We start from the raw sequence: 26131 nt of genomic DNA, 5'->3' as shown, positions 1-26131 counted from the left end.
GAAGAGTCTTCTTCCAAGTGCTCCAGCAAAACCTTACTCAGTCCTCATTCTAGGCTCAAAGACAATCTTTTTTTTTTCGGTTCTCCCCAAAAGGTCTGAAGCCCTCCATGTAAGCTCTCCACAGCTTCTGATCAGCAGAGCACAGCAGAAGATGAGTAAAGTGCTAAGCCTGATGTACCCAAGTTCTCCTCAGCTCACCTGCTGCTGAATCTGGATGGAAATCTCCAGAGATGCCAGGGGAGGCCTCTGCCTAGAACCTTCTGCAGGAGCAGGTATGTATTTTGATAAACACTGAAAACAGTGTTAATCACTTTCATAGTTAGCAAAGATTTGCCACTGGCATATTTATTAAAGACACTCTATTGAAGTTTTTTGTCACGGCATTTTTTTCCTTACCTGAGCTGCAAGTGCAAAATCAGTGCTGTGTGGGCAATGCTGTGATTTAATAAGCAATTTCTCAAACACAAAGCCACAAGTATGATTTTAATTTCATTCATTCAATTCAGTTCATTCTTAGGAAATTAAAAGCTGCAGATTTTTTTCTTGTTGAGTCTTCCAGTTAGGTTTTTGATAGAAGGCATTTCTTCAGGCTTAATTCTGCACTGTAAATGAGCCTTAAACAACAGCTATTTTTTTCATGTTACTCTGTAAAGATTTGATTGATCGATCCAGCCCTCCTCTTAGTGAAGTGACAAGTGAAGGAAATCAGTGCATCCTTTATAAAGAGTCAAAGGCTGTCACACTAACTACAGTTTTGTTAGACGGAAAACTAGGACAACTGAAATTACGTATAGAAGTTGTACAAAGAGTGTCTGTAGGAGTTATCATGATGTCCCAGTAATCCCTCAGTGTAAAAACACGTTTTAGGGAACTACTGGCTCAGAAATTGAGAGAATATGTTTCTGTACAGAAATGTCTCCAATAGGAGCACTGAGATCTCAAACAGAGGTTAAGTTCATGTTGATTTTCTTGTGGTAATATTAACTCCATCTATCTGTGTGAACCCAGCATATTCTTTGTAAATTATCTCTGCCATCCTGTATGTTAGTCCACTGCTTACCAGATGTTTCTTATTCCTTATAACCCACTGACAGACCATTCTTGGAGAAAACCTTATGAAAATAATTGTCCAAGTTCAGCTCTGGGTGTAAATGATCAGTAATGTATATTTGAAAGACTGAAAATTTCACCTGAATTCTTCTATAAATATATAATTAGCTGATGAGAAAACATCAACAGAAATTAATGTTCTAATGCTTGGTTTCAATTGATTCTCAACATATACTATTTCATTAAAACACCAAGAGTTAGTAATTTCTTAGTATTGTTTTCCACAACAGGAAACATCTGATTTGCTGTAATTAGGCAAGGCAGCGGTACATGCCATCACTTAGCAAGCTGAACAGCAATTGACTTTCATGATCCTTTGCCAATCTTCAGGCATTAAAAGGAAGCCAACACAATTTCTTTTGACGTAATCTCTGTACAGTAAATAGGGCACTTGTGCAAATTTGATGGGCTTCATTAAAGCTCGAAGAGCAAGAGAAAAGAAAAAAGATGGTGTAGTGTAATGGAGTGTAGCCTTGGGACATTGTACCCTGTGATACTAGAGAGTTGCCAGGGGAAACTGCAAGATGCAGATTCCAAACATGTTTTGTAAGGGAGGAAAAAATGATATTGGAATGGTGTCCTCTCTCTCTTTTTCCTTTGTGTGATTACAGTATGTTCATGGAGCTCATATAGAGTTCTCATGTTGTGTCTTGTGTATTGCCTTGAGAGGTTTCTGAGTTTTAAATTGAGTGCTGCATGAACACTTAGCAGAAATTTGCTAGTGCCAGGCTACTGCATGATTTGCCTGAGAGCAGCTCAGTTTTCAAATGCATTGTACCCAACTTCATGGGTGCAGTAAATCACACTTGGCAACCTCTAGACAGAGCAAGAAGAGCAGTACAGTCAACCGATCTTCCTTCCTGTTCTTTTTTTTTTTTGACATTGATTAGATCAACTCTTTTTTTTTTTTTTTTTTCCCCCCAAGATATGCAATCAAATTTCTGAGATAGTCTTGTTAATTAATATACATCCCTGACACCATTTTTTACTACATGTTTTACTCAGGGTAGGCTTTCAAGATAACTAGAAACAAAGCTATTTTCACCATGCTTTGTAGCTGAATCAGGCACCTTAATAAAAGTACATATCACATATCAGGAATGCAACTGAAAGCTCTAAGGAGATCAACACAGCCAGATAATAACCATGGCTTTTCTTTCTGTTCCATCTTTGTGTTGTAGCTGACTAGATAGTTCTAATAATTGCACATGTGCAAACCAAATTTCTCTCTTACAGGCTCACAAACCAGAGAGCACAGAGAAGTTTTCCTGTTACTCTAGTAAACTTTTTTTTTTTTTTTTTTTTTTTTTGATGGGATAGCAGAAGCTTGCTGCCTTTCTGTGAATGTAATACCATTCATACTATATGCTGGACAGAGCAGACTGGCATTGCCTAAGTGCTGGCCAAGAGTTAATAATCATAATTAAGCCTCTGAAAACAAACGAAGGAAGGAAGGAAGGAAGGAAGGAAGGAAGGAAGGAAGGAAGGAAGGAAGGAAGGAAGGAAGGAAGGAAGGAAAACAAAGAAAGAAAGAAAGAAAGAAAGAAAAAGAAAAAGAGAGAGAAAGAAAGAAGGAAAGAAAGGAAAGAAGGAAAGAAAGAAGGAAAGAGAAAGAAAGAAGGAAAGAAGGAAAGAAGGAAAGAAAGAAAGAAAGAAGGAAAGAAGGAAAGAAGGAAAGAAAGAAAGAAAGAAAGAAAGAAAGAAAGAAAGAAAGAAAGAAAGAAAGAAAGGAAGGAAGGAAGGAAGGAAGGAAGGAAGGAAGGAAGGAAGGAAGGAAGGAAGGAAGGAAGGAAGGAAGGAAGGAAGGAAAAGAAAGACTCCACCCACCTTCCTTAAGGCAAAGGAAGTGAATAAATCATTCCATTTATATCTAATGTGCTGGCTGTCTCAACATACAGCAACCACCCCTGGATCTCCAAAACCAAGTCTGGAGTTTTTGTACAAGTGTTTTTAATTTAGAGTTGCATTTATGAATATCCCCACAGCACCAGAGGAATCCTTCCTTATAATTAGCAACACTGAGCACAAACTGTGGAATACAGCTGCAAACCGTGTGTTTTTATCCTGTCCCCGAGGAAATTCACAAGGGAAATTCTTCCTTTCTTTATCCCATAGCCTAAGCCATCTAGTCAGCCTGCAATTCATCAGGTTGTGGTTCCTGATGCTGAGGCATGCTCTTATGTATAAATTAGATTTATCAGATGCTGAACTGAGCTGATCTTTACAATGAGAAATAATTAGTTAATCCATTTTCATTAAATCAGCAAAGCTCTTAGGAAAAAACAACTAACGTATTAGAAAAATAACTACAATAAGAGTGGATTCTTATTGCAAAAAGTGCCAGTTTCAACTTAATATAGAAAGAAAACCAGTTCAGTTAGGAACTCATGGATGTTCATAGATCATCCCTAAATTTGAGATGCTCTGTGGTGTTTTGACTTTGTGGTGTTTGGTCTTGTTTTAAATACTCGTTTTTAAATATTTCCGTGCTTTTATATAATGCTTTTATTACAAGCTATCCAGAAATGCTTGTATCCAAACAGTATCATTCTTACTGTCTTGTGTTTTACGGACTGAGAAAGAGGCACAGTGGTACAGCAATTTATCCAAAACAGTGAACATGGTGAGACATGTAGATGGGTGTTCTGTCCAGGAGATAACATTGTTTGCAATACACTGACATAAAGTGATACATGTCGCAAACAAAAAAATACTAAAATTGGAAGTCAATCTGTCGGCAAAATACTGATAGAAAGCCAAAACACAATTATTAAAAAAATAAAACATGCTAACACATATAAAAATGAAGAAACAAAAAAACCCAAACATCCGAATACAAGACCTACTCTTAAACACAGAACAAATTCTTTGCTAAATTGAAATAAAGGGGGAGACAGGAGAAAAAAAACATTTCATAAGAAGTCAAAGAATTTATCAAATTTCAACCATTTCACCAACAGCACCAGCAGATAAATAGAAATATATATTTTTTGTAGTGATTAGAGTAGCATATATCATTCAAACCATTTTGGTTTACTCGGAAATTCTGACAACACATTTAATCTCTTGGATTGCCTTCTTATTGTGTATTACACAAAGGCTCTTGGCCTTTAACTGAAATTAAGGCTTACAATTTGAAATACTAACATGTTTCCAATAATGTAATTTTCCAAACAGGTAGAGCCTCTGAATATGTCTACCTATGGACAGAACTGAAGAGCAGAGCTTTAGGTTTGTGTATATTTTGAAATGAATATAGGATTGGCATTTAATTCTTATTGCAGGGTTAATATTTGTTAGCCTGACATTATTTAAAATTTCTTTAGGTGGGATTTAAAGTTAGCTGAGAGAACATCAGTCATGCTCCTCCTCATGACCTTCCTAATGTCTCAAATTCTTATAGATTTTCTGGCTGACCTGCTGGAAATATAAATACTTTCTATTCCCAAATTACCAGAATTTTTGCCAGATGAAGACAACAACCTTTCTGTATGCACAAAAGTGATTTAATTGGAGCTCACTGGGCAATGTGACCTTAAAAGGGGATGGCCCATTCTGATTCATCAAAAAACAACAATGGAAAAGTGGGAAGATGAACTACCTAGGTTTATTCTTATTTATTTATTAGTCTGGCTTACTGTTGGCTTTTTTTCTTGTGATATTTGCTAGTGGTTTATAGCCACGATATGACACAAGGTCTGACTATGGTAACCATTCTCTCTAGCAGCATCAGGATTGAGTGGATTCGTTGTTTTTTTTTTTTCTTTTTTTCTCCAGTGTTTTGTAATATATACACTGAAAAACCTCTGTTTCTGCTCATGTATGTGCATGAAAACCATAGAAGGTATTAACGTATGGTAAATAAACAATTCTATAAATGTCCAAACAGCTTTAGAGCACAATGCTATCTGCTGGAAAGACCATATACCAGTACGTTTTGAGGACTGAATGGATCATATTCAGGTGTGAGACGGTCAAGCCAAAAAACAGCTTGAAAAACAGCTTGCAAAAGTTAAATAGTAACAATAGTAACCAAAAAGTATTTTTTGTAAAGCTTCTAAAAGTACTCATAGAAGACAAAGTCACAGCAAAACAAACAAAAAAACAAAAAAACAATTAAAACTATTTAATGAAATATTTGCATCTGGGTACACTGTAGAGAGAGTTTAAGAAAGTTGTCACTTTGGAAGGTGTCTTTCCAAGGCAGACACATCAGATTATCTGGCTCAGGTTTACCATTCACCAAATGAGATTGCAGAACAAATTATTAATGCTTATTTTGGCAAACCACTAGGCCCAGGTGGTACTGCTTGAAAGTTTTAAAGAAACTCAAGATACAACTGTATCTTGAGTATAGTGTATAGTGGTGATCAAGTGACAGTGAACTCTTCTGCCTCACAACGTCTACAGACCTGCTATGTAACTTAATCACTGTTTCTCCTGCATCAGTCAACAAGCTACTCTTTGCTATATTTCAAAGTACTTATTTAGATGGATGACCCTTTAGATGGATAACCCAGAGCAGCTGTTTTTAGTAAAAAAAAACCTTTCATTATGTCTGCCATTTGCATACTAAATGTGACAAAATGTATCATCTTAAATTAAAACAGATTTTTTTTTTACTTTCATGTAATTTTTCCTCCACTTTGTATTAGCTTTAAATTTAGTCCGACCAAATATTTCAGAATAATTCTATTTAGTTTCAAACACCATTATTTTAAGGTGAAGCTCATTGTAAAATATCTAGTAATTCACAATAGAGGAGAACTGCATTCTCAGATCTGACTTGAACCTAAGCATGTCCTCTGTGCATCAATTAACTACACTGAACGTAAATAGATTACTTAGCACAGTGTCTGAGATATCCTGTTATTCTGTGGACTAATAGGAATATAAAACGATTCATAGCAAAGAACATGCAAGGAATTGTTGGAATACTTTCTAAGGCTTAATATATCTTTAAAATACAATAATCTGCTAGTTAGCTACAATTTTTTAAATAATTTTTCTTCAGGCTGACTTCATGTTATGCTTTTGCGTAGTTTTGAATTTACCACTTATCTTGCTTAATTCTTTGTTTTGAATATTTCTTTGTTTTGAATATTCAGATATTAACATTCCAGACATGAAGTCTCATAGGAGAAATAGTAAGGCTACTTCTTGAATACATAATAACATTTCTTCCCTTAAGCCTTCCCTCTTTACTCCTATCATATCGTAATGTTAGAAACAGTTATTTCCCAGAGGAAAGTCAAGTTCTACAGTCATTGTTTCTTTTAATAACTGTAAATTTCAGAAACTTTGGGCCATTGAGCGCTTGAAAACACCTTATCAACAAACAACCCTACCTTATTCTCCTTATAATCTTTACAGATTACTAGAAGTAATAGCTATAATGTACTGTTCCATGCCACAAATTTTATTTCAGCCACAGACTCAAGTTTTAAATGAACTTTGTGGGCTATATGTTTATCTCTGCCAAAGGTTTGCACCAAAAAAGTAACCATTTCTTACAAGCTGACTGCCTAGTAATTCATACTGTTTAAGACCAGAAATTCTCAATAATAGTACAGTACTACCCTACTTTTATTTTTTTCCCACTTTGCATTCAATTAAAATATGTTCTGACCAAATATTTCAGAATAATTATATTTATTTTCAAGTACCTTTACTTCAATATGAAGTTCACGACTTTTTTTTGTATGAGTCTCTCTAGGTAATGATATCCAGCAAATCTAGCAGGGGTATACCAGTTGGGCTTTCTCTTGAGTCTAGCAAGTACACCATAAATATTGTCAACACTGTTGTTCAGTATTTCTGATGGAGAAACAAAATGTTTTCTAAATTGAAAATTAACTTTGATTAGTTAAAAGCAGAAACAACCATACTAAGATAATCTTAGACTTTAGCAAATGTCTTTGATTACATTTGAACATTCCTCCATTGCCTGTCTGCCAGATAAAATCTTGATATACATAACTTGGCTGAGCTTCAAAACTCAAAATGAGCATTTCTTTGCTTCCTGGAGAAGAGGTAAGGATTTAGTGTTCCTGTTGTTTTGGTTTGACAGATATGATTGTCTTGTCCTGAACTGTAGCTGAGAATGATGACTTTTGGAATTAGTAGCTAAGGGGAATAGACAGAAATCTAATCTGTAATATGGCTAGTTAACAATTTTCAAATGATTGCTGGGCATTTATGAATATATTTCTGTATCAACAAAATGTATAGATAGCCTTCATTTAATCTCATTTCTTGTTTGTTTGTTTGTTTGTTTTCAGACTTTTCTCAACTTACAGTATTTTCCCTATACATCATGTAAGGGGTAAGGAACATTGTTTGGCAAAGGAGAGAATGATTATATACACAAGCCTCTTCATTATTGCCTATTGTCCTTGCTTTTACTAATGAAAAAAAAGTTTTTAGCTCTCGGGTTTTCAAATTAAATACTTACAGTGAGATCCAAGTGTACCCAACATAACTAATTTTTTGAATATACAGAATGATTAAAAAAAAACATGCTCTGAGGCGTGAACAGCCCCATTCATTGCAAGACTGTTACCTCATGTAAATAGTATTTAAAAAAATCAGCACTCTTAACTATTTAGTTACAGAAAGAATGTAAGAACAGACGGAGAATGCAATATGAAGACGTTTACAATGCATTCTGAGAACTGCTCATTAGGAAGAGGTTCTTAAAAACACATAGTGAAAGTGAAAAGCTGTCTGTCTATATTCTGCAGAGAGTGAAAGTCGATGGGCATGAGTTCCCTAAGCTCTGTAGGCAGGCTGGGCGGCCAGGGTGTCAGTCACCACAGTAGCTGCGGGGTCTGCTTCTGGCTCTGCAAATGTAGCTTGGTGCTATCCCAGCTCCTCCAGCACCTGACCAGCAAACTGGAAATACTTCACCAGCCACCTCTTCCCATCCTGTTTTGTCAGGGCTGTGATAGACTGAGTGTTGCAAAGTCTTCATATAAAATCAGGTTTAAATAACAACCAGAGTTGCTCAACAGTCAGGCCTGGAGCTGTCTCAGCTAGACTAGAAGATAGGCAGTCAGTCACTGTCCTGATAGCTTAATTCTCCGCCTTTTCCTGCCCAATACCTTTCAAAGCCAAGGCAAGCCTGGGTGCAGAAGAGTCTAGAATAACTACAACATTCCTATCTTGGGAAAAAAAGTGGGATTACCTCCTTTAGTTATGTAGTAAATGACATGTTAATATATTCAGTGGCTATAGGCATGTGCTGAAGCCCCTTCAACTTGAGCAATTCAGAACAGAGGAATGTATTTCATCATTTTGTATTTGAACTCCTCTACTTTTCATAAATGTAGGCCTTTCTGACCAGGGAGTTGCATTTTAAAGTCCTTAACTGATAGCTCTAATATCTGACAGTCTGTGGCAGATGTTATATTCTTGTTTTGAATAAATCAACAATGTAATTTTGCGCATTAAGGTTGTTACTGATTTCTGGTATTTATAATCTGATGGGCCTCAAATTCTCTAGCATGACTTCTACATCATAGGTGTGATGTGATACATAAAGTTACTACAACTGCCAAGAGTTAATATCAGAAGTGCCTTATTGCTTCCAAAACAGACAATGCAAAGCCAGGCACTTGGCTTAAATTTGGCATGATTTACCTTTGGCTTCACCACCATAACTAGCTAAACATCGGTATTTGCTGCATCCTGTGCTGTGTGATGTGTAAATCTTTTTGTATACTAGGGTATGTAAGACACAGTCAAGTCAATATCATTATAGAATACAGAAACAGCTGTACTGATGGGTATTTTCTGCTATTTATTGTGAGTACTTTTACTGCAAAAAGACAATTGCAGCCTTTTTCTTTCATTGAAAAGGGATGATTTGCAAACTTTCAGAGACTAAATCTGCTCTTGCCTAGCTTGTAGTTCTTGGAATTGCCCTCTGACGTCTTTTCTTTTCATTATGTGATTTGAGGAAAAAGTAGTACTTCAGTAAGTTGAACCCACTGACAGTAGAGGGCCATTATGAGAAGGGTTATCTGCTTCAGACACATCTCTTTAACTTATTTAATCTTATCTCCTTAAAATAGTATTGTATATTCATCAGCCTGTAATACTACTGCAGAAAAGTTCATAAAGACAGAGAGAGAAGGCCATTCTCAAATATTTTCAGTATACATACGTAACTGACATATTAAGCAGTAACTATGGTGTCTCCTTTCTCTGAAACAGAAAAACCAAGGGATGAGCAAAGTTATGACTGGGCCAAACTATTTTGCAGTACTCCTTGTTTGCATTAACTAAATATGGTCATTTCTTTTTCATCCCTTATACAGTGCTGCAAGAGTTTAGATGTATGTTTTGGACACATCTGACATACATCTGAATGGAAGGGTGCCTGATGTACTGTTAAGACATAAAATCAAAAGCAGAAACTCCAGGCTATGTCTGTGCTGATTTTGACATAAAGTCCTTTAGCTCTTTGAATTCATGCATGTTTTTTGAATCATGTATGCTTTTTAAAAATTCAGTGTATGAAAAAGATGTTCTACAACTCCATCTAACACACACTTATTGCTCAGTTTTAATGCATTTAGCTGATAAAACATTAATTTGTAACATCTTAATTTCTTAGAAAAAAGTACTTTGCTATCTCAGGACTGACTCATGTTTCACAGGAACCTACGCATGCACAGTCATCAACCTTACTTTTATAAATTAAACTTAGCAGCTCAGTAAAAGAAATATTTTGACAAGGCCTGTTGTCCAGATACTCTTTTTGACTGCTAGTCATTTAAATAAGCCTCTTTTAATTGAGTTCAATTCCAACTTTTCCACTGTTTTGCCAGGATTGTCTGAATTAGTCTTTTCACTCCTTTAATTGCTGCATTAATTTTTCTTCCTGCATTGCTGAGGTTCTGTAGTAATCCAGGATAAGTTCTAGATCCTCTTTGCTGATACCTATGAGGGCGCCTTGCAGTATGTAACCAGCCTTTTTTGATTATTCTCTGCTGTGTTTGGACACTATTAGAGACAGCTGGAAACTGCCACCAACAATAGTAATAAAAAAGTTGGACATTTCCATTCCATCAGCATGTGATGCGATGTACAAAGTTCAGGCTCTCTTCCCAGCTGGTGAAAATGATTCTCCTTTCCTTAGTGCTTCTTTCTCTTTTTCCTCTATTGCCATCAATATCAGCTCCCATAAGTACTGAAATGAGTCACTGCCCCTGCCCCTACCTCTTTATTCTAACACTGAAACAGAAGTTGCTCTGGATTTTCTAGGGACCGTGTATGGGTCTGCACATCCAAGCATTTGGTAAACACTTCCGGGAAGGAGACACAGTGATGCCTGTTCCTGGAAAACAGAAGGTACAATGAAAGTGATTTTTGTTTCAGTGTAACATACAAATCATTTTTTGCCTCTGATGTAAAACTAGACAGAAAAAAAATCTATGTTGTGGATAACTGCTGTTTATTGTCTCTCTTCAGAATCACTTACCATCACAGTGTCATTAATAATCACAGTATTTTAAAGACAAAGAAGAAGAGATTAGTCTAATCCTCCAGTCTTATGGACTCTCCATCTTACGTGGACCCATGAGCCATATCTACCAAATTGTCCCTTTGTGAAGGGGCTCAGACCTTGAAATCTCCTACTAGCTCTGAGGACTGTCAGAATATCAGCGTGAACCATGTCAAATGTGGTGATGATTAATAAAAATGAATAATAAAATAAAAATAAATAATATAAATAAATTAATAAATATAAATATATATAAATATAAAAATATTAGAGGAAGAGAATGAGTTCATTTTTGTTGTGGTAATCACTTACTCTACAGTAAGATGATCCTTGTGGGATCCTTCAAACATGGGATTTCCTATGATTCTAAAGGGATATGGAACATTAACATAAGAGCAGCATAAAAATAAATCAAAAATGATTTAAGTAACAGAGAAGATAGAGTAAAATTTCTTATAGTGGACACAACTGAGAGATACTATGACTGTTACAAGGACAGAGAAATAATATTCAGAGGCAGAATAATTAGAGATACAAGAACGCAAAGAAGAAAATGCATTACAGTTTTGAGAAGAAAATGCAACTTTACACATAGAGCAGAAGGAGAAACATGAAATGTAACTATTGAGAATGGTAACAAACAGCACGTAAGAAATGAATACAGAAAAGAACACTACCAAGGACAATATGACTTTCAGTTACTGTGCTACTATGAAACATAAGTGAACAGATGATCTAAAGTAGTGAATGGATACTGTGAAATTGGCCTTATTTAAAATCTCCAGTTTGTCTTCACATGTTAAATACTGTGATCAAAGATATTGCAAAGTATCTGAATCCAGTCCTCTGATAGATTTGTCAAGGATCTTATTTTTCAGTCACTTAAATACAGAGAGAGATGAACTTTCCTTTAAAGTGCATGCATTCCTTTAAAGCGTACGCATACAACACCAAACAATCTGACACACTGGGCTACTTAAGCACTGCTTAATTTTACCTATTTGCACAATTTAATTCATTCAATTGTATCTACAGTTAGTAATATTCCACCCATTAATTTTGTTTTAAGTATAGTTCTGGAGGCTTCAATAAACAGAGCTGTGAGGATTAGTGAAAGAGGATTTGAACAACAGTGATTATTTATGAACTTGAAAGTTTATTATAATGAAAGACTGAATGAACTAGATTCAGATCCAAGCTCTGTTCTCAGTTATACTGCTGTAAATCCAGAACAATTCTACTGATGTCACTGAGCTCTGGGGTGAGACAGATGGAAAAGCATGTGTTTCAGTACACTAATCTAAAAGAAGCCTTAGGTTAACACAGGATAAAACTGGACAAAGTATTTTATTTTTTTTGTTACTAAAAAATAAGCAAACGCTTTTCTCCTCTTCCAGGTTTGTTCCAATAGAAAAATGGTAGTCAAATTACATATCCAGACAGTAAATTTCCAAACAGGAAAACTTGTGCTTATTTCTAGAGCTCATCTTCACTCTTTGGCGAAAGACAAAATAAATAAATAAATAAATAAATAAATAACTTTTCCAATCAAAGGATGAATGCAAATGCTAAAAAACAACAACAAAAACACCCAGAAATTTCACAGCACACATAGCAGGATGAGGAGGAAAGGTATGCAGTGTCTGACTTATCTCTGCAATTCTGTCAGTGTTCCTGACAGTTGCATGCATCACGTTAGTTTGGTCTTGGGTAATTTAGACTACACATAATGTTAGTGAGGTTATCCTGGATTTATAATGATACAGTCAAAACTTTCTAGACTTTGAGAAAAAATATGAAGACTGCTATGACAAGAACACAGAAGTCTTTCCAGAGTTACAGGTTTGTCCTGGACAGTGTGAGTTTCAAGGTTTTTTCAGGTGCCTTGGGCAACATGCAAGCCATAACATTAAAAGCTGGTTATGCCTGACTCACAACTTGTGTAGCCAAACTTGTGTACAGGCAGGATGCTTCACTCTGAATGTCACAGTGGCTCCTGAGGCACTTTTGACTTGAACCAGTAAGGGAACATTTTAAAGCTCCAAGTGTCATTTCTGTACCACAGACTTGGCAGAAGCCAGGCTCTCTGCAGTGATGTCTACAGAGCTGGAAAGAAGACTAGTGCTGCCCTTGTTTTGGTCTAGACTGATCTGGTAGATCTGCCTCAAGTTAACTTAGGAAGATTTTTATTTCACATACTTGTCAGTTTGTTTCTCTCAAGCTGATTTTTAGACAGTGAGTAAGCCTTGCTGCAGTATTTTTCATCCACTTCAGAGGCTTTGCAGATGAAATATGGTCTGCAGCCTTAACTTCTGTTCCTAACAGGTGATTTTAAATAATTATTTTAACATTTATTTTGCATATTTTAATGAGCAATAACTAAATTGTAACATCAGAGACTTAAGAAATGTTTATGACCCTTTCCAAACACTTTTTGTTTAAGATTATGCCTGGGCTGATTATAACTTACTTGCTTATCTGTTACTGCATTATGTTAATAATGAGTTAACTTCTTCCTTATTTGATTATAATCAATGGGTTATGCTGAAGCCAAATTGCCTAAGGACTTTTTCAGTTCCCTACTCCCAAGCTTCTTACAGAACTTACATCTTGTTGACCTATTTTCAAGCCAACATACTAAGTACATTGCAATCTTAGATGTGAGAACCTACTGTTGTATTATCAAAACAGACATTAGGGCCAGATCCAACAGTGAGCTGAGAAGCTAAAATGCCATTTTAGGCATCAGAAGTCGGATGAGCAATTTACAAAAAATACCCGAGGTGCTAAGAATTTCAAAAAAAATCTTTGGTAGATCAAAGGCCAGGCACCTCTGCCCAAACTTACCATAGAGTTCAGTTTGCTGAGTATGCTCAGAACATGGCACAGGCATAGCACTGAATTTGGTTGAAAAGTATGGTGTCTGTTATAGTCCTTCATGTACTAGAGGAGGGACCATAATCCCAGGCCCCTTTCCTTCCTGGCTGAGTGCTCAGACCACAAGGCTGGAGTTGGGCTTTGACATCTGGTGCTGCCCTTTCAGCCCCACCTTTTCACATTCTGGCTGCGTGAAGGTGCAGTTCAAAAGGAACGGTAAGGTACCCCATAGCCTGGGGGTGGAGGTATTCCCCTGGAGAGTACCATCTGTGAGTAAAACCCACAAACACAAAGATGCAGAGCTCTCAAACCTGTAACTGCAGCTCAGCACACAGAAATTGGTCTGCTTCTGTTTGCAGCAGGAATCAGAGTGCTGCTTCAACAGAAATGCCTAGCTACAGCCTTCAAATATATATTTAAGTGGGTACAGGAGACTTTGTCTCTGACGCTCCCCTATGCTTGGTTATATTTTTTTGGCCTGGTATAGGCTTCCCTATGCCTACGAAGCTGGCTACTCTAAGTGTCAGACTAGGTACCTAATTCATCCACAACTGAAGATATTCCAGCACCTAAACTGTGTGAGTAACTTTTATCTGGAAAGAGACACTGCCACCCACTTTACTGAAAACCAACCTCATTAATTATTTTGCTGGAACCATAACCTACTGCTTATTAATCACATTTAAAATCGTTGTCATAAAACCAACCATTGTACTTGGTGTGATTGAAACCTAGTACTCAGAACACAGGAAAACACTAACATCTATAAATAGATTATATCTACATATTTTCCAAAATTTAAAAAATACTAGTATATAAACTATATTTACTATTGAGAAATGTTAATATTTCACCATATTCTGTGGTTCTCTAGGACTGATTAGTTTCATCTCCTGGAAACTTACAAAGCAAAATCGAATTTCTTATATTCATCTAATAAAGACAACTAATAGGAAGGGTTTAGACATTCAGATACATACCTATACCTTCAGAGATGTCTTTGACTATATGTAAACCTCTTGTTTTGGACAGAGTGGCAGAATACATCCTGAACAGAAGTATCTGGTACTTGGTTGTCTTGTTTAGACTCCAGACTATCATCCTCACAGAGCACTGAAAAGTAAAGGAGATTATGCTTCATCAGGTAGCCACATCTGGATTTTCACCTGGAAGTTTGTGGTACAGATATCTGGAGCTTTCTGACTTTGCTAGCTAATTGTGGACAGGACACTCTAAGATACAACCAGCTCCTGATGCCAGGGAGCAAGGACACATTGACCCATGTCTTTTGATGAAATGTTGGTTTCTGCAGAGGGAGTGAAGTCACATCTCCACATCTCCAAACCACATGTTGAACAGAGACAGAACTGTCAACATTTACAATATGCAAGTGGACTGAGCTTGATTCCAAACCAGAACTTCACATCTCCCTCTTCAATGTGGACCACCTTTCCTTCTTGGCCTCGTAATGCTGGTAGAAAATCCCTAGCATTTTGATTTAGCTTAGGTGTTAGTTAAAGACTGTCCTTTTGGTAATATGTTTTACAGTTTTATAAAAAATGTTCTCAGTTTGGCTCGTGGTTTTACAGCTCAAATGGGAACATTTTAAAATGTAGAAAGACGAGAGCTTTTCTAGCTTTGATAACTAATGCTCAACTGTGTCAGACCTATGTCTGCAATTATACGTAACAAAACAGCTGAGCATTCCTTGCAGGGCTTTGATGGGGTTTCAAAAACAGTCTCAGTCTTTCTTTACTTTGTGATTTTGTCATTGCTGCTAATTGTTAAGTAAGCAAATAAAAGCAACATCCAGTCTTATATATTATTAATAGCTGTAAGTTATGGAAAATGAAGATGCTTAGAATGTTCTTAATTCTCATTAAAAATAAAAATACTATAACTAATATTGTTGTACTATACCATCAAACATAAAAATCCAGTGAATCACCACGTCAGCAGGTTGGCAGAATCATACAATAGTTCTAGTAAATTTATCATAAATAACACTAAAATCATTACCTCGGTGAAATCAGTGAGAATTTTATCATTCAAAGTGGCAAAGTTTCATTGAAACAGAACATTTTGCTGTTATTTATTTATTATTTATTTGTAGTATAATGCTATTCAGAGGATTGGTAGTTCATTCATTGAAGAGTGCTGAGTCCCAAAACTAATTCAAAAGTTTACACAAATGAGCTTTGTTTGCATTGTGTCTTTTTATGCATTATTTATTAAGTCTTTCTTGTAGCAATGTTATGTATCAACTCAGAGGACAAAAACAATAATGTGACTCAGTGAGTGATACCATATTTCAAGTAAGTGAGCACAGAAAAAGCTATCCAAAAGCTGAAATTTGTTTGTATAAATCATTTGGTGAATAATTATGACTAACAGGAACATTAAAACAAAATCTGGATTATTGCAGAAGAGACTGGAAGATGGCAAGGAAGAAAGCAGCCAAGAACAAGATGAATTAGGCCATGCAGAACACTGCGGTGCCACAGCCAAGCTGCTGCTGGTGTTCAGACACCTCCTGTCAAGCCAGCTTGGGTACCTCTCCAAGTTGCTGCCATCTTGTCTCAATAATCCATTTACAATAACTGCAAGCATTTCTAAATCTCAAAACACATCAGTGTAATGATAGATACTGACTCCAACGGTTTCCAAACTTCTGTCACTCCTTGCTATGCACTTTAAACCTACTTTTGAATTAGCACAATTAATCGTAGTAATAACATTGAGACAAACAATGTTTTACAAATGTTTGAAAACAAAAAGAAAAGGACAACTAAACAAGACTGTTTGAGCTATTTTTCTCCACGGCACTCTAGCTTAATACATACAAAGAAAGATCAGGTTTAATTTGCTGCTAGCGATTTCTCCATTGTACTTTCCTCATTCTGGCTAGGTTTCCCTGTGACTGAATGGTAGTAGTATAAATTAGAATCAGAGGGAAGTACTATGGTTTTGAGCTGTGTGATGTCCTGCCGGGCTTTCTATGTGGAACTGCCATTCAACCAAACAAACCAAATGCAATCTAATAAATCCAAATACATTTGAAGTATTCAGCCTGTTTTCCATATTACTGGAGGGAAACACTGCCATTTGCTTCTTCTGACTGAACTTAATTTAAAAGAGGAAGCAACATCTGTAGAAAACGAAGGTTTTTCTGGGTGCTACAGAGAACACACCCAACCTCAAATTTCTGCCACTGGATATCACCAGCTGTTTAACAGAACACAAATGCAGAGAATATAGGTCTTTATATTACTTTCTAGAACCATGCTAAGTAACTAAACTTTGTGGACTGTATTTCCTTAAATGGAAGATGAAGACAGAACACACTAAGCTTTTTCTCTCACATTGCTTAACTTTTCCTCTCACAGAATGTAAGTTTAACACAGCCTTAGGTCAGGATAAAAATATTAAAGACTACTTCTTGTGTTGGGTGTCTGCTTCCAGTTGAGAAGGCCTATTTGCCAGGAACAAATGATGACAATTTGGTCTGCTTTGGGATCCGCTCAAGATTCTGCTTGCCCAGCTTTTGCAATGAATTGCAACAGTATAGATGAACAATTTCTACTACAGAAGTGATAATTTATGTTTGAGCATTACGTTTTTATTTTATTTTGCTTTCTTTTTTTTTTTTCTTTTACTACAAAATCATAGTAACTCTTGACAAGTAAGGTTTTGAATGAAAAAGTTTAGTGTATTCCTCCAAAAACCAGAGCTTTTTCCTTAAGTTACCATTAATGGTACAATGTTTGATTCACTCCACTTGGGGGTTAACTGATGCTGGGTCAGCTTCCTGATCTACTGCAGAATATATTGAAAAAATTCAGCAAATGCCCTGGCTCTACAGTACTTCTGTTACCTTATAATGAGATTATACAAGTATTTTTCTGTCTCACAGGGGTTTCATAAAAATCTGCACAACAAGGAATGGGGGTAATGTAAATTACAGTAGAGAGAAGATAGAAAACTGTTTGGACAAGAAGTAGTAGAGAAAATAGCTATTTCTGTGATAGCACCAAAGGCCTTGATGTGTTTTATTCAGAAGTAGGTCGAACTTCATTTCCTTGTTTTAAAAACCTCACTCAGAATTTCAAAAGCTTGCAGTGGTTCTTGTTCTCATAGTTTCAAGTGGCCATGTCCACCCAAACTGCAAGAAGGTTCTCTTTGTACATCTTTCTTATTTTCGCAGTCAAAAACATAGTCTGTACCTTCACATGCATATTATTTTAAAAGGAGAGAAAAGTTCAAATATACTTCAGAATTTGTGTTTTGTAAAAGCAACTTCTGAAAAACTTGAAATCATTAGAAAATGTTTCCAAGATTTTTGTTTGTTTTTTCAAATGCCAATGAGGGACTATATATGTTATAGAAATATATTTATATAAAGTAATAAAATGAGAATAAAAACATACTTGAAGTACATTGAAAATTACACATTTTTCTGTAACAAGTTTGTTCAGCTGCTGTCAATAAGGTCAGTATTTAACTGTTTTCTAGATGGAGATGGTTTATCCTATGAAAAGGTTTTATTTTATTTTTTAAAGGGCATAGTTCAACTTTGGCTTGGCTTTTACAGTGGAGTACAGCAAATCCTTCTTCTACAAACAAAATGTTCTAATTTACTGCCCTCGATAAGATCCCCAGGCTTGCTTAAATTGTTCAAAGTGTTAGAGGTGTAATCTTTGCCAAAAACTATACTAGAATAAATATTGCATATATTTTCAATTTGCGGGTGAACGTAATGCAAAACAATTTTGGTTGTTAGGCACACTGCAGGCAGGCTCTGTGCAGGCTTCCCACACACATTGCTACCAAAGCACTTCAGTCCTGACAGTTAACACCATATGATATTCCACTCTTGGGTTACCTTCTGAGTAGCAACTGCCAACTTGGTCTGCAAGATTTGGAACATTTGAACCCTATAGACCTGACGACTTAGTGATTTTTTAATTTGTTTTCTTCAGCACTGTGCTTTTTACACAAAACTGCTATGAATATCTGTTCACTGTGAAGGATTTCTACTGTATACTTAACTTTGATTGCCTCCTAGAAAGCCAATTTTCCTCAACTAACTTTCATTTAAAGTCATAGGCCACCTTCTTCCTAAATGAAGCTACTGGCTTTTTAGTCCATCTTCTATTGATATAACAAACTTGTGTTTGTTCAGAATGGGAATACATAAATTGGTCTTCTGTCTTTTTCTAAAATTTCTTAGAGTGTAAGAAAATGGTTAACTGTCTGTACAAGTTGACTCGCTTGCCTATTAGAAAAGATACACTTAGTACTTTGAAATAGGAATCGCCCAAGAAGTGTCTCAGAAGTACAAAAAATATTCTTCCTCAAGCAGTACTGGAAAGAAAAAGTAGCAGGTTGTGGGGAGAGAAAGGACAGCATGCCTGGTTTTATGCATTAACTCAAATTTATGTTGGCTCATTCTGTATTGCACACCAGACATTTTCCAGTTTTGTTCCACAGTGGTCAGATGAAGAAACGTTAGACGATGGAGGAAACAGGCAAAGTGAGGATATGCTGCTTTAAAAAGACAATGAAGACCACTAAACACTTTTTTCATTTTACTCTACCTTGCCCTCTCTCGTTCATACTATGAAAGCTCAGTGTCACGTGGCTTTGGACCGTTTGTCATAGCAACCAAACAAATTTGTGTATGCCTAACAAGATAAAATATTGTCCAGTCATACTTCCTTCAGAATTTTTCTGTCAGAAAAGACATCTCTGACTATAGTTTATCCACAAATATTTCCAACAGAAACTTAAAAAATAATAATATATTACTGCATACATGTAAAAATGCTTTACTTGTTTTGGAAATATATTTACCTGTAGTTTTAGAGAAAGACATTGAACTAATGGTGCTAGAAAGACTACCTACCACCTACACACCAGTAGAATCAAAAATAAAGAAAAACACATCTGGTTGAAGCAGCACAAAGAATACTAATTTCATTTAACAGAGTATTGGGTACGATCTTGTGACCCCTTATATTGAACTCAGAGTCATATCAAATTCACTAGAGATTAAGGGTGTTTTCAGAAATAAATCTGGCTTCAAGGAGCTGCAAAGGTCATGCTGATGTTTGGATGGGCATTCAAATAAAATTGAAGTACATCATTCTCTTTAAAATGTAACAGCTATAGAACTCATCCGTTTAGTTTATCTGCTATAGGTGCAACATTTCCTCATTCCTTCGGCTGGTCATGCTAAGAGAAGCTCTCTGATGTCGAGCATTATGACTTTTCCCAGACTGGAGTAGTGCAGTTCTCACACAGTTTGATGTGATACTGTAGTACCTGCCCATTTGCTATGCTTAACTAGTGTGCCTGCTGGGTTCTGCTCTTTTCACATACGGTTCATTTCCAAATGAACTATTTTCAAATATGGTTCATTTCTAAAATTAAAAACAGAGCATTTACTTGAAAACAACAAACTAATAGCATGCTGATTTAATTTCATATACAAACACCCTGCTTAACAGGAACTAGCTTATTTGCTAGAATTCTCTGAGCAGTTCCTTAGTAAGAAACTATATTCATCTAGCTCTGGTTCATTCTCTGATTTTGCCTCTGTTTGTCCAACCAGTTCATCAGGCTTATCAGGACACTGATCCCAACCTTCTCAGCCCAACAGTTATGTCATTAACATTAACGGCACTCATATGTTTGCTGAGGTGTGACTAACCCTGGAGAAGCCTTCCTTCCTTGTCTTTGAGTTTAACTGAAAGTATTTATTTGCATGACAAACAGTTCATTAACCTAGTCAACTTCTCTGCTTCATTCAGAGCCTCAGCTCAGAACTACTTTTTACTTCTCTGTGCTGCTCTTCATCCTTAATAGTTGTTCCTCCCAATCTTTCCATCTCCTTGCTAACTGATGTCTCCTTCCTGTCTTCAGTTTGATCATATTTGCTCACTGTTTCCATGGGCATATTTTAGTGTAAGAAATTCATGCATATGGATACATATGGATGGGATGGGTAGTTTGCCACTAGTGTCATTCACCTCTGCTGCAGCACCTCTTCAGAGCAGCAACAGAAATGAAATGAAATGTCAGAGATTCTTTTTGAACACTCCTGTACTCATTACAGAATTCTAAAATTTCATCTTTATCCTGCCTTTTTCCTGTCCTTCAGTCACAAATGCTGACCAGAGACCCAGAAAAGTGCCACTCCCATGTTCACCACAAGTAGATACAGTAAGATAATTGTTTGGTTAACCAGAGAAAATCATCTTGATGCACCTTGTTAAAGTCACCAAAGGGATGCAGCTTAGCTGCTTCTGTCTTAGTTGAACAGACAGCGTTGCATTAAATGGCCATTAGAAAAGGAAGAGCGTACTGGGAGAATATTGATTATATGGCAATTTAGGAGGCACGAGGACTGATGCACTGTTCATGTTGACATAGTTCAGCAATCTTTTCTATGCAGTGTGACAGCCATGCTAACACTCTGTTAAAGCCTGATGTGTTTATATACCACAGTCTGGCTTTCCACATAAAAAGACCTGCATAAATATCTTGTGTGAAATAATGTTTTGTTACAGAGTAATCATATACCTGCTGTTTTGGGGGTGCATGACCTTCAGCATCATACGTAGCCATCATTAAAAAGGACCATAAGATAATATCCAAAGACAAAAACTTGCCAAAGGGAATAGAACAAAGTATTCCTGTTGCAATTCCCATGTTAGACTATCAAGATGAAAGTGTGTCATATGTGCAGGAATTAAATTAAATGTGCTGTTTACATGTAAGAAATTATTCCATTCACCTCACAGGGAAAAGAGCTTTCACACAGAAAACAAACAAACAAAACTCCTGCTTTTCTGTACTGATGTGATTGTCTGTGGTAAGAGAATCCTACTGGTTCTGGTTTTCTTGGGAAAAAAGCAATGAAATTCAACAGCACACAAAAATGAATGTGAGGAAAGGAGTTGAAAAAGATTGTGATGCAGTACAGCAATCTTGTAATTACAGAATAACTCATTTACTCATTATTAAAGCATTTTGATTTAGAAGAACGGATGAAACATAATTTAGTTGCAACAAGGTTCATTATGTAAATTCCTCAGGGCAAAGATCTTGTAGGTTTTCTGTTGTAGTTGTTTGGCTGATTGGTTTTGTATTTACATAGATTCCAACACCAACTGGAGCTTCTGGGCACTAGTGTAATACAAATGTTGTTGCTGCTAATACTACTTCTATGGCAGTAAATGCTACAAAATATTTATAACAAACAGAAAACTGATAAAAATCTTCTGTAAAGAAAAATAAGATTTAAAAAAACATTCTCATGATAAACTGGGTTCTGAGGATACACTACATGAAGCTTGAGGTCCTTCCCTGTCCCCATGCTTTGCTATGCCTTCTCTCCAGGTGCTAAACCCAAACTCTGACGTCTTCTCCTTCACATGTGGCATCGCGTCTCATTCCTCCCTCCTCTCTCCCTTCTGGACCAGTTACCCCTTCCAACTATCAAGTGACACCATTCCCTCTGGGCTCTAATTTCCCTCCTCTGTATTGCATCTGATGTTTATCCCAATCCCCACGCATCCCTGGAAAGTGGGAAAGGTACTTTCCAACATGCATCATTCTCCCAAACATTTTCCTGAATTAACAGTATTTCAAATTTCCCCTCCCCTAGTCTCCTTTTATCTATTTCCCTTTTCTTCCCCCTCAAACAACCTAGCTACTTGAAGATCCTCAGGCTAGTATGCTGATGTGAAACTTGCATGTCATGCTGACATGCTGCTATCTTGTAGAGGAGACATGAAGCTATACCTTACTATTTAGAAATTAAAACATATTTTATTCCTTTCCCCAACCATATTTCCTTGCCAACTTCCAGTTTTCATTGCTAGCTTGTTTCTTCTTTTTTTCTTTTTCTTTGTTTTGGTTCTCCTAGTGCACAGCATTCCTGCCTTTTCTGCTGAAATTTTCTGTGTACCTTCTTGGATGCAGAAAGCTGTAATGTTCCACCCACTGCATTGCAGCTGTGATTGAGAAATAGACTGTGAAATACAGTGGGACTCCCATACAATCTGAGACACAAACATATATATACTTATAAACTGTTAATATGTTATGATAATGTTTATTTAGGAATCATAGATTCTTATATAGTGGCATAAATACTGGCATTGTTTCTCCTCACAAGGACTGTACTCTCCTCCTTTATTTTAAGAGTTTGACTTTTTTTATTTCATTTTCATTCTGTTTTCATGAGAACAGCTAGCTGCTTATTCCTTAGAAACCACTCTCTTACTGAAGAAATTCCAGTATAACAGTATGCTTTATGTCTGAGAGGCAAAGCTTGCCTTCAGTCAAGTGAAGACTTAGAGCTGTCTTCTGCTTTCCTGGCCAGTCCAATCCATGAGCCATCACTGCACAAGGTGTAGTGGAGCTCACAAAATATTTTCTCAAAAACTATTACCCCAAATAAATTTTCATGGGGCCTGAAGAATAAAGCCCAGGCCATAATAATAGGTCAAGAGATGTGTATAGATAACTAGTGTAATGAATATAATGTTATGCTCTCTGATTTTCTCCAAAACAAGAGTTACAATCACAGGAGCCACCAGAGGAGTTACCTAATGTGATCATGGTGTCAACAGCTGAGATTTTCACATTTCATGTATTTCAAAAGTATTTTTCTAGCAATATAAATATCCTAATAGTTAATTGAGCTAATAATTTTATGCTATTTTAAAATAGATTTTCCTGCTTGCTTTGCAGTAGTTTAAAACAAAGGAGCAACAGTGCATAGAGAAAGAGCACCAGAAAGGTGTCTTGCTGGAAGGTAAGGGAGGGAAGAAGGGAAGGGAAGGATGGAGGTGAAGGAAATGGAGGGAGGGAGGGGAGGAAGGAGCAAATAAAACTCTCTTCATTTCTGTGTCTATCTACCCACGCTGAAGCAACAAGTGGTGTTAATTTTATTTTATTTTTAAAATTTCTTTCAGAAGACTTGCAATAGATATCGTTTCAAAAAATGTGTATACATGGTATACATGGAACAGTGTTATCATAACAATATAATGCATTATACACTATTCTTTCTATATCGTCTATTTGAAAAACTAGCTCTGCCAATAACTAGTTTACTATGTGAAGAAAGTACTCACTTTATCTCTTGGTTAGACACAATTCATTGATTTTCATATGGGTGATGACAGATCTCCTCCCTGTTACTCTTAATATCTGGCAACCAGTTATTTGATACCGTTAGGGAAAAAATCTTAAAGACAGGTAAAGGAAATGTAAGTCTGACTTAGAAACTCCATTGGAAGGTGAAAGGCAGAAAGAAGTCTGTTTACTTTAGTAAATCACAGAATCACAGAATCGTCTAGGTTGGAAGAGACCTCCAAGATCACCTAGTCCAACCTCTGACCTAACACTAACAAGTCCTCCACTAAACCATATCACTAAGTTCAACGTCTAAACGTCTCTTAAAGACCTCCAGGGATGGTGACTCAACCACTTCCCTGGGCAGCCCATTCCAATGCCTAACAACCCTTTCAGTAAAGAAGTTCCTCCTAATATCCAACCTAAACCTCCCCTGGCGCAACTTTAGCCCATTCCCCCTCATCCTGTCACCAGGCACGTGGGAGAATAGACCAACCCCTACCTCGCTACAGCCTCCTTTAAGGTACCTATAGAGAGCGATGAGGTCGCCCCTGAGCCTCTTCTTCTCCAGGCTGAACAACCCCAGCTCCCTCAGCCGCTCCTCGTAAGCCTTGTTCTCCAGACCCCTCACCAGCTTCATCACCCTTCTCTGGACTCGCTCAAGCACCTTGATGTCCTTCTTGTAGCGAGGGGCCCAAAACTGAACACAGTACTCGAGGTGCGGCCTCACCAGAGCCAAGTACAGGGGGACAATCACCTCCCTAGACCTGCTGGCCACGCTGTTTCTTATACAAGCCAGGATGCTGTTGGCCTTCTTGGCCACCTGGGCACACTGCTGGCTCATATTCAGCTGACTATCAACCAGTACTCCCAGGTCCTTCTCTGCCAGGCAGCTTTCCAGCCACTCATCTCCCAGCCTGTAGCTCTGCTTGGGGTTGTTGCGCCCCAGGTGCAGGACCCAGCACTTGGCCTTGTTGAACTTCATACAGTTGACCTCAGCCCATTGGTCCAGCCTATCCAGATCCTCCTGCAGAGCCTTCCTACCCTTGAGCAGATTGACACACGCACCTAATTTGGTGTTATCTGCAAACTTACTGAGGGTGCACTCAATCCCCTCATCCAGATCATCGATAAAGATCTTAAAGAGGACTAGCCCCAGTACTGAGCCCTGGGGGACTCCACTAGTGACCAGCCTCCAACTGGATTTGCCTCCATTCACCACAACTCTCTGGGCCCGGCCATCCAGCCAGTTTTTAACCCAACAAAGCGTACACCAGTCCAAGCCACGAGCAGCCAGTTTCTTGAGGAGAATGTTGTGGGAAACGGTGTCAAAAGCCTTACTGAAGTCAAGGTAGACCACATCCACAGCCTTTCCCTCATCCACTAAGCGCGTCACTCGGTCATAGAAGGAGATCAGGTTCGTCAAGCAGGACCTAAACTAAAACTAAAGTTTAGTTTAGTTTAGTTTAGTGGAGGAGAACAGAAAAAAGTTAAGAGAAGAATATTTCAGCATACACCAGTTTCCTTCTTAAAGAAAAAAATAATGGATGTGTCTTTGTACACGACTTTTATGAAACGATTTCTAAATGCAAAGCATGGTTTGGGCTTTTGTCTCATGAGACTTGTAGTCCATGCCCGTGAAAATAAAATAATTACGACCATATATATTACAGCAGGATTTTATGTTAATTTGCTCTTGTATGTTTTATATTAATCTGATATTTATATATTTGTGCATTTATGTAAAAGACTCTGGGGAATACTAAGCATTATACTTCATGGTCTATGTTTCATAAACTTTAATACTACATTCCTTCTCATTAGATGATGAGCTGTTCCTGAAAACTTCTTGAAAAATCAGGAAACAATTACTGGAGAACTGTGTCAATTGTAATTCAGTTGCAATTTAAATTGAAAAGACTTTTAATCTCCTACTTCTGCCTAGAACAGAGAACTGTCCGTGAGTTTGACTAATATGTGGAAGTCAGACTTTTGTCCACAAAATATGATTTGGTTTGAGTTAGTGTTATAAAAAAACAGTTTTTATAGTGAAATGCCAGTGTGTTCTATGGCTTATTGCCTTTGGTGCAAAATCTGATGAAGGGTTCACAAATAAATTAGCAACACTTCGCAGAAGATACACCCTTAATTCTTCTTTGGGAATAATTTACTTATTTAACTCAGTAGCTTCCTCCTTGAAAGAGAGGTGAGACTACCTTGGAAGATGCTGACAAATCTGCCTTTAACACTTGCTCTCATTCTGAAAGATTGTAGAGGAGTTGGAGTAACAGCAGTGAAACTACAACAGGCTTCCCTTACCCGGTATTCAGACAGTGAAGATAATATTCAACACTGATTTGAAACAGATTTTCCAGAATACTTGGAAATCTCATCAGGTATTTATTATCTTGATCACACCCAGTACAGTAAATCGGAAAGTTGAAATTGCATTTGATCTCTTGATTATGCTCCTCTGAAAAAAGA

General features: G+C 37.0%; 1 long non-coding RNA gene across 1 annotated transcript in view; it reads right to left on the bottom strand.

Annotated features, from left to right (window-relative positions):
- Nucleotides 1–348: 348 nt before the first annotated feature.
- Nucleotides 349–26131, bottom strand: part of LOC310896456 — a 30432-nt gene continuing 4649 nt past the window's right edge. Inside the window, exons 2-3 of the long non-coding RNA XR_014581508.1 lie at nucleotides 14479–14611; nucleotides 349–10453 (exon numbers count right to left, since the gene is read on the bottom strand). This is a non-coding gene — a long non-coding RNA (uncharacterized lncRNA). The remainder of the gene's footprint in view (nucleotides 10454–14478; nucleotides 14612–26131) is intronic.

The sequence above is a fragment of the Anser anser genome (genome assembly GCF_964211835.1).
Source record: "Anser anser genome assembly, chromosome: 3".
Taxonomy (NCBI): domain Eukaryota; kingdom Metazoa; phylum Chordata; class Aves; order Anseriformes; family Anatidae; genus Anser; species Anser anser.
Note: the sequence above shows the minus strand (reverse complement) of the source record. Positions and strands in the feature narration are given on the sequence as shown.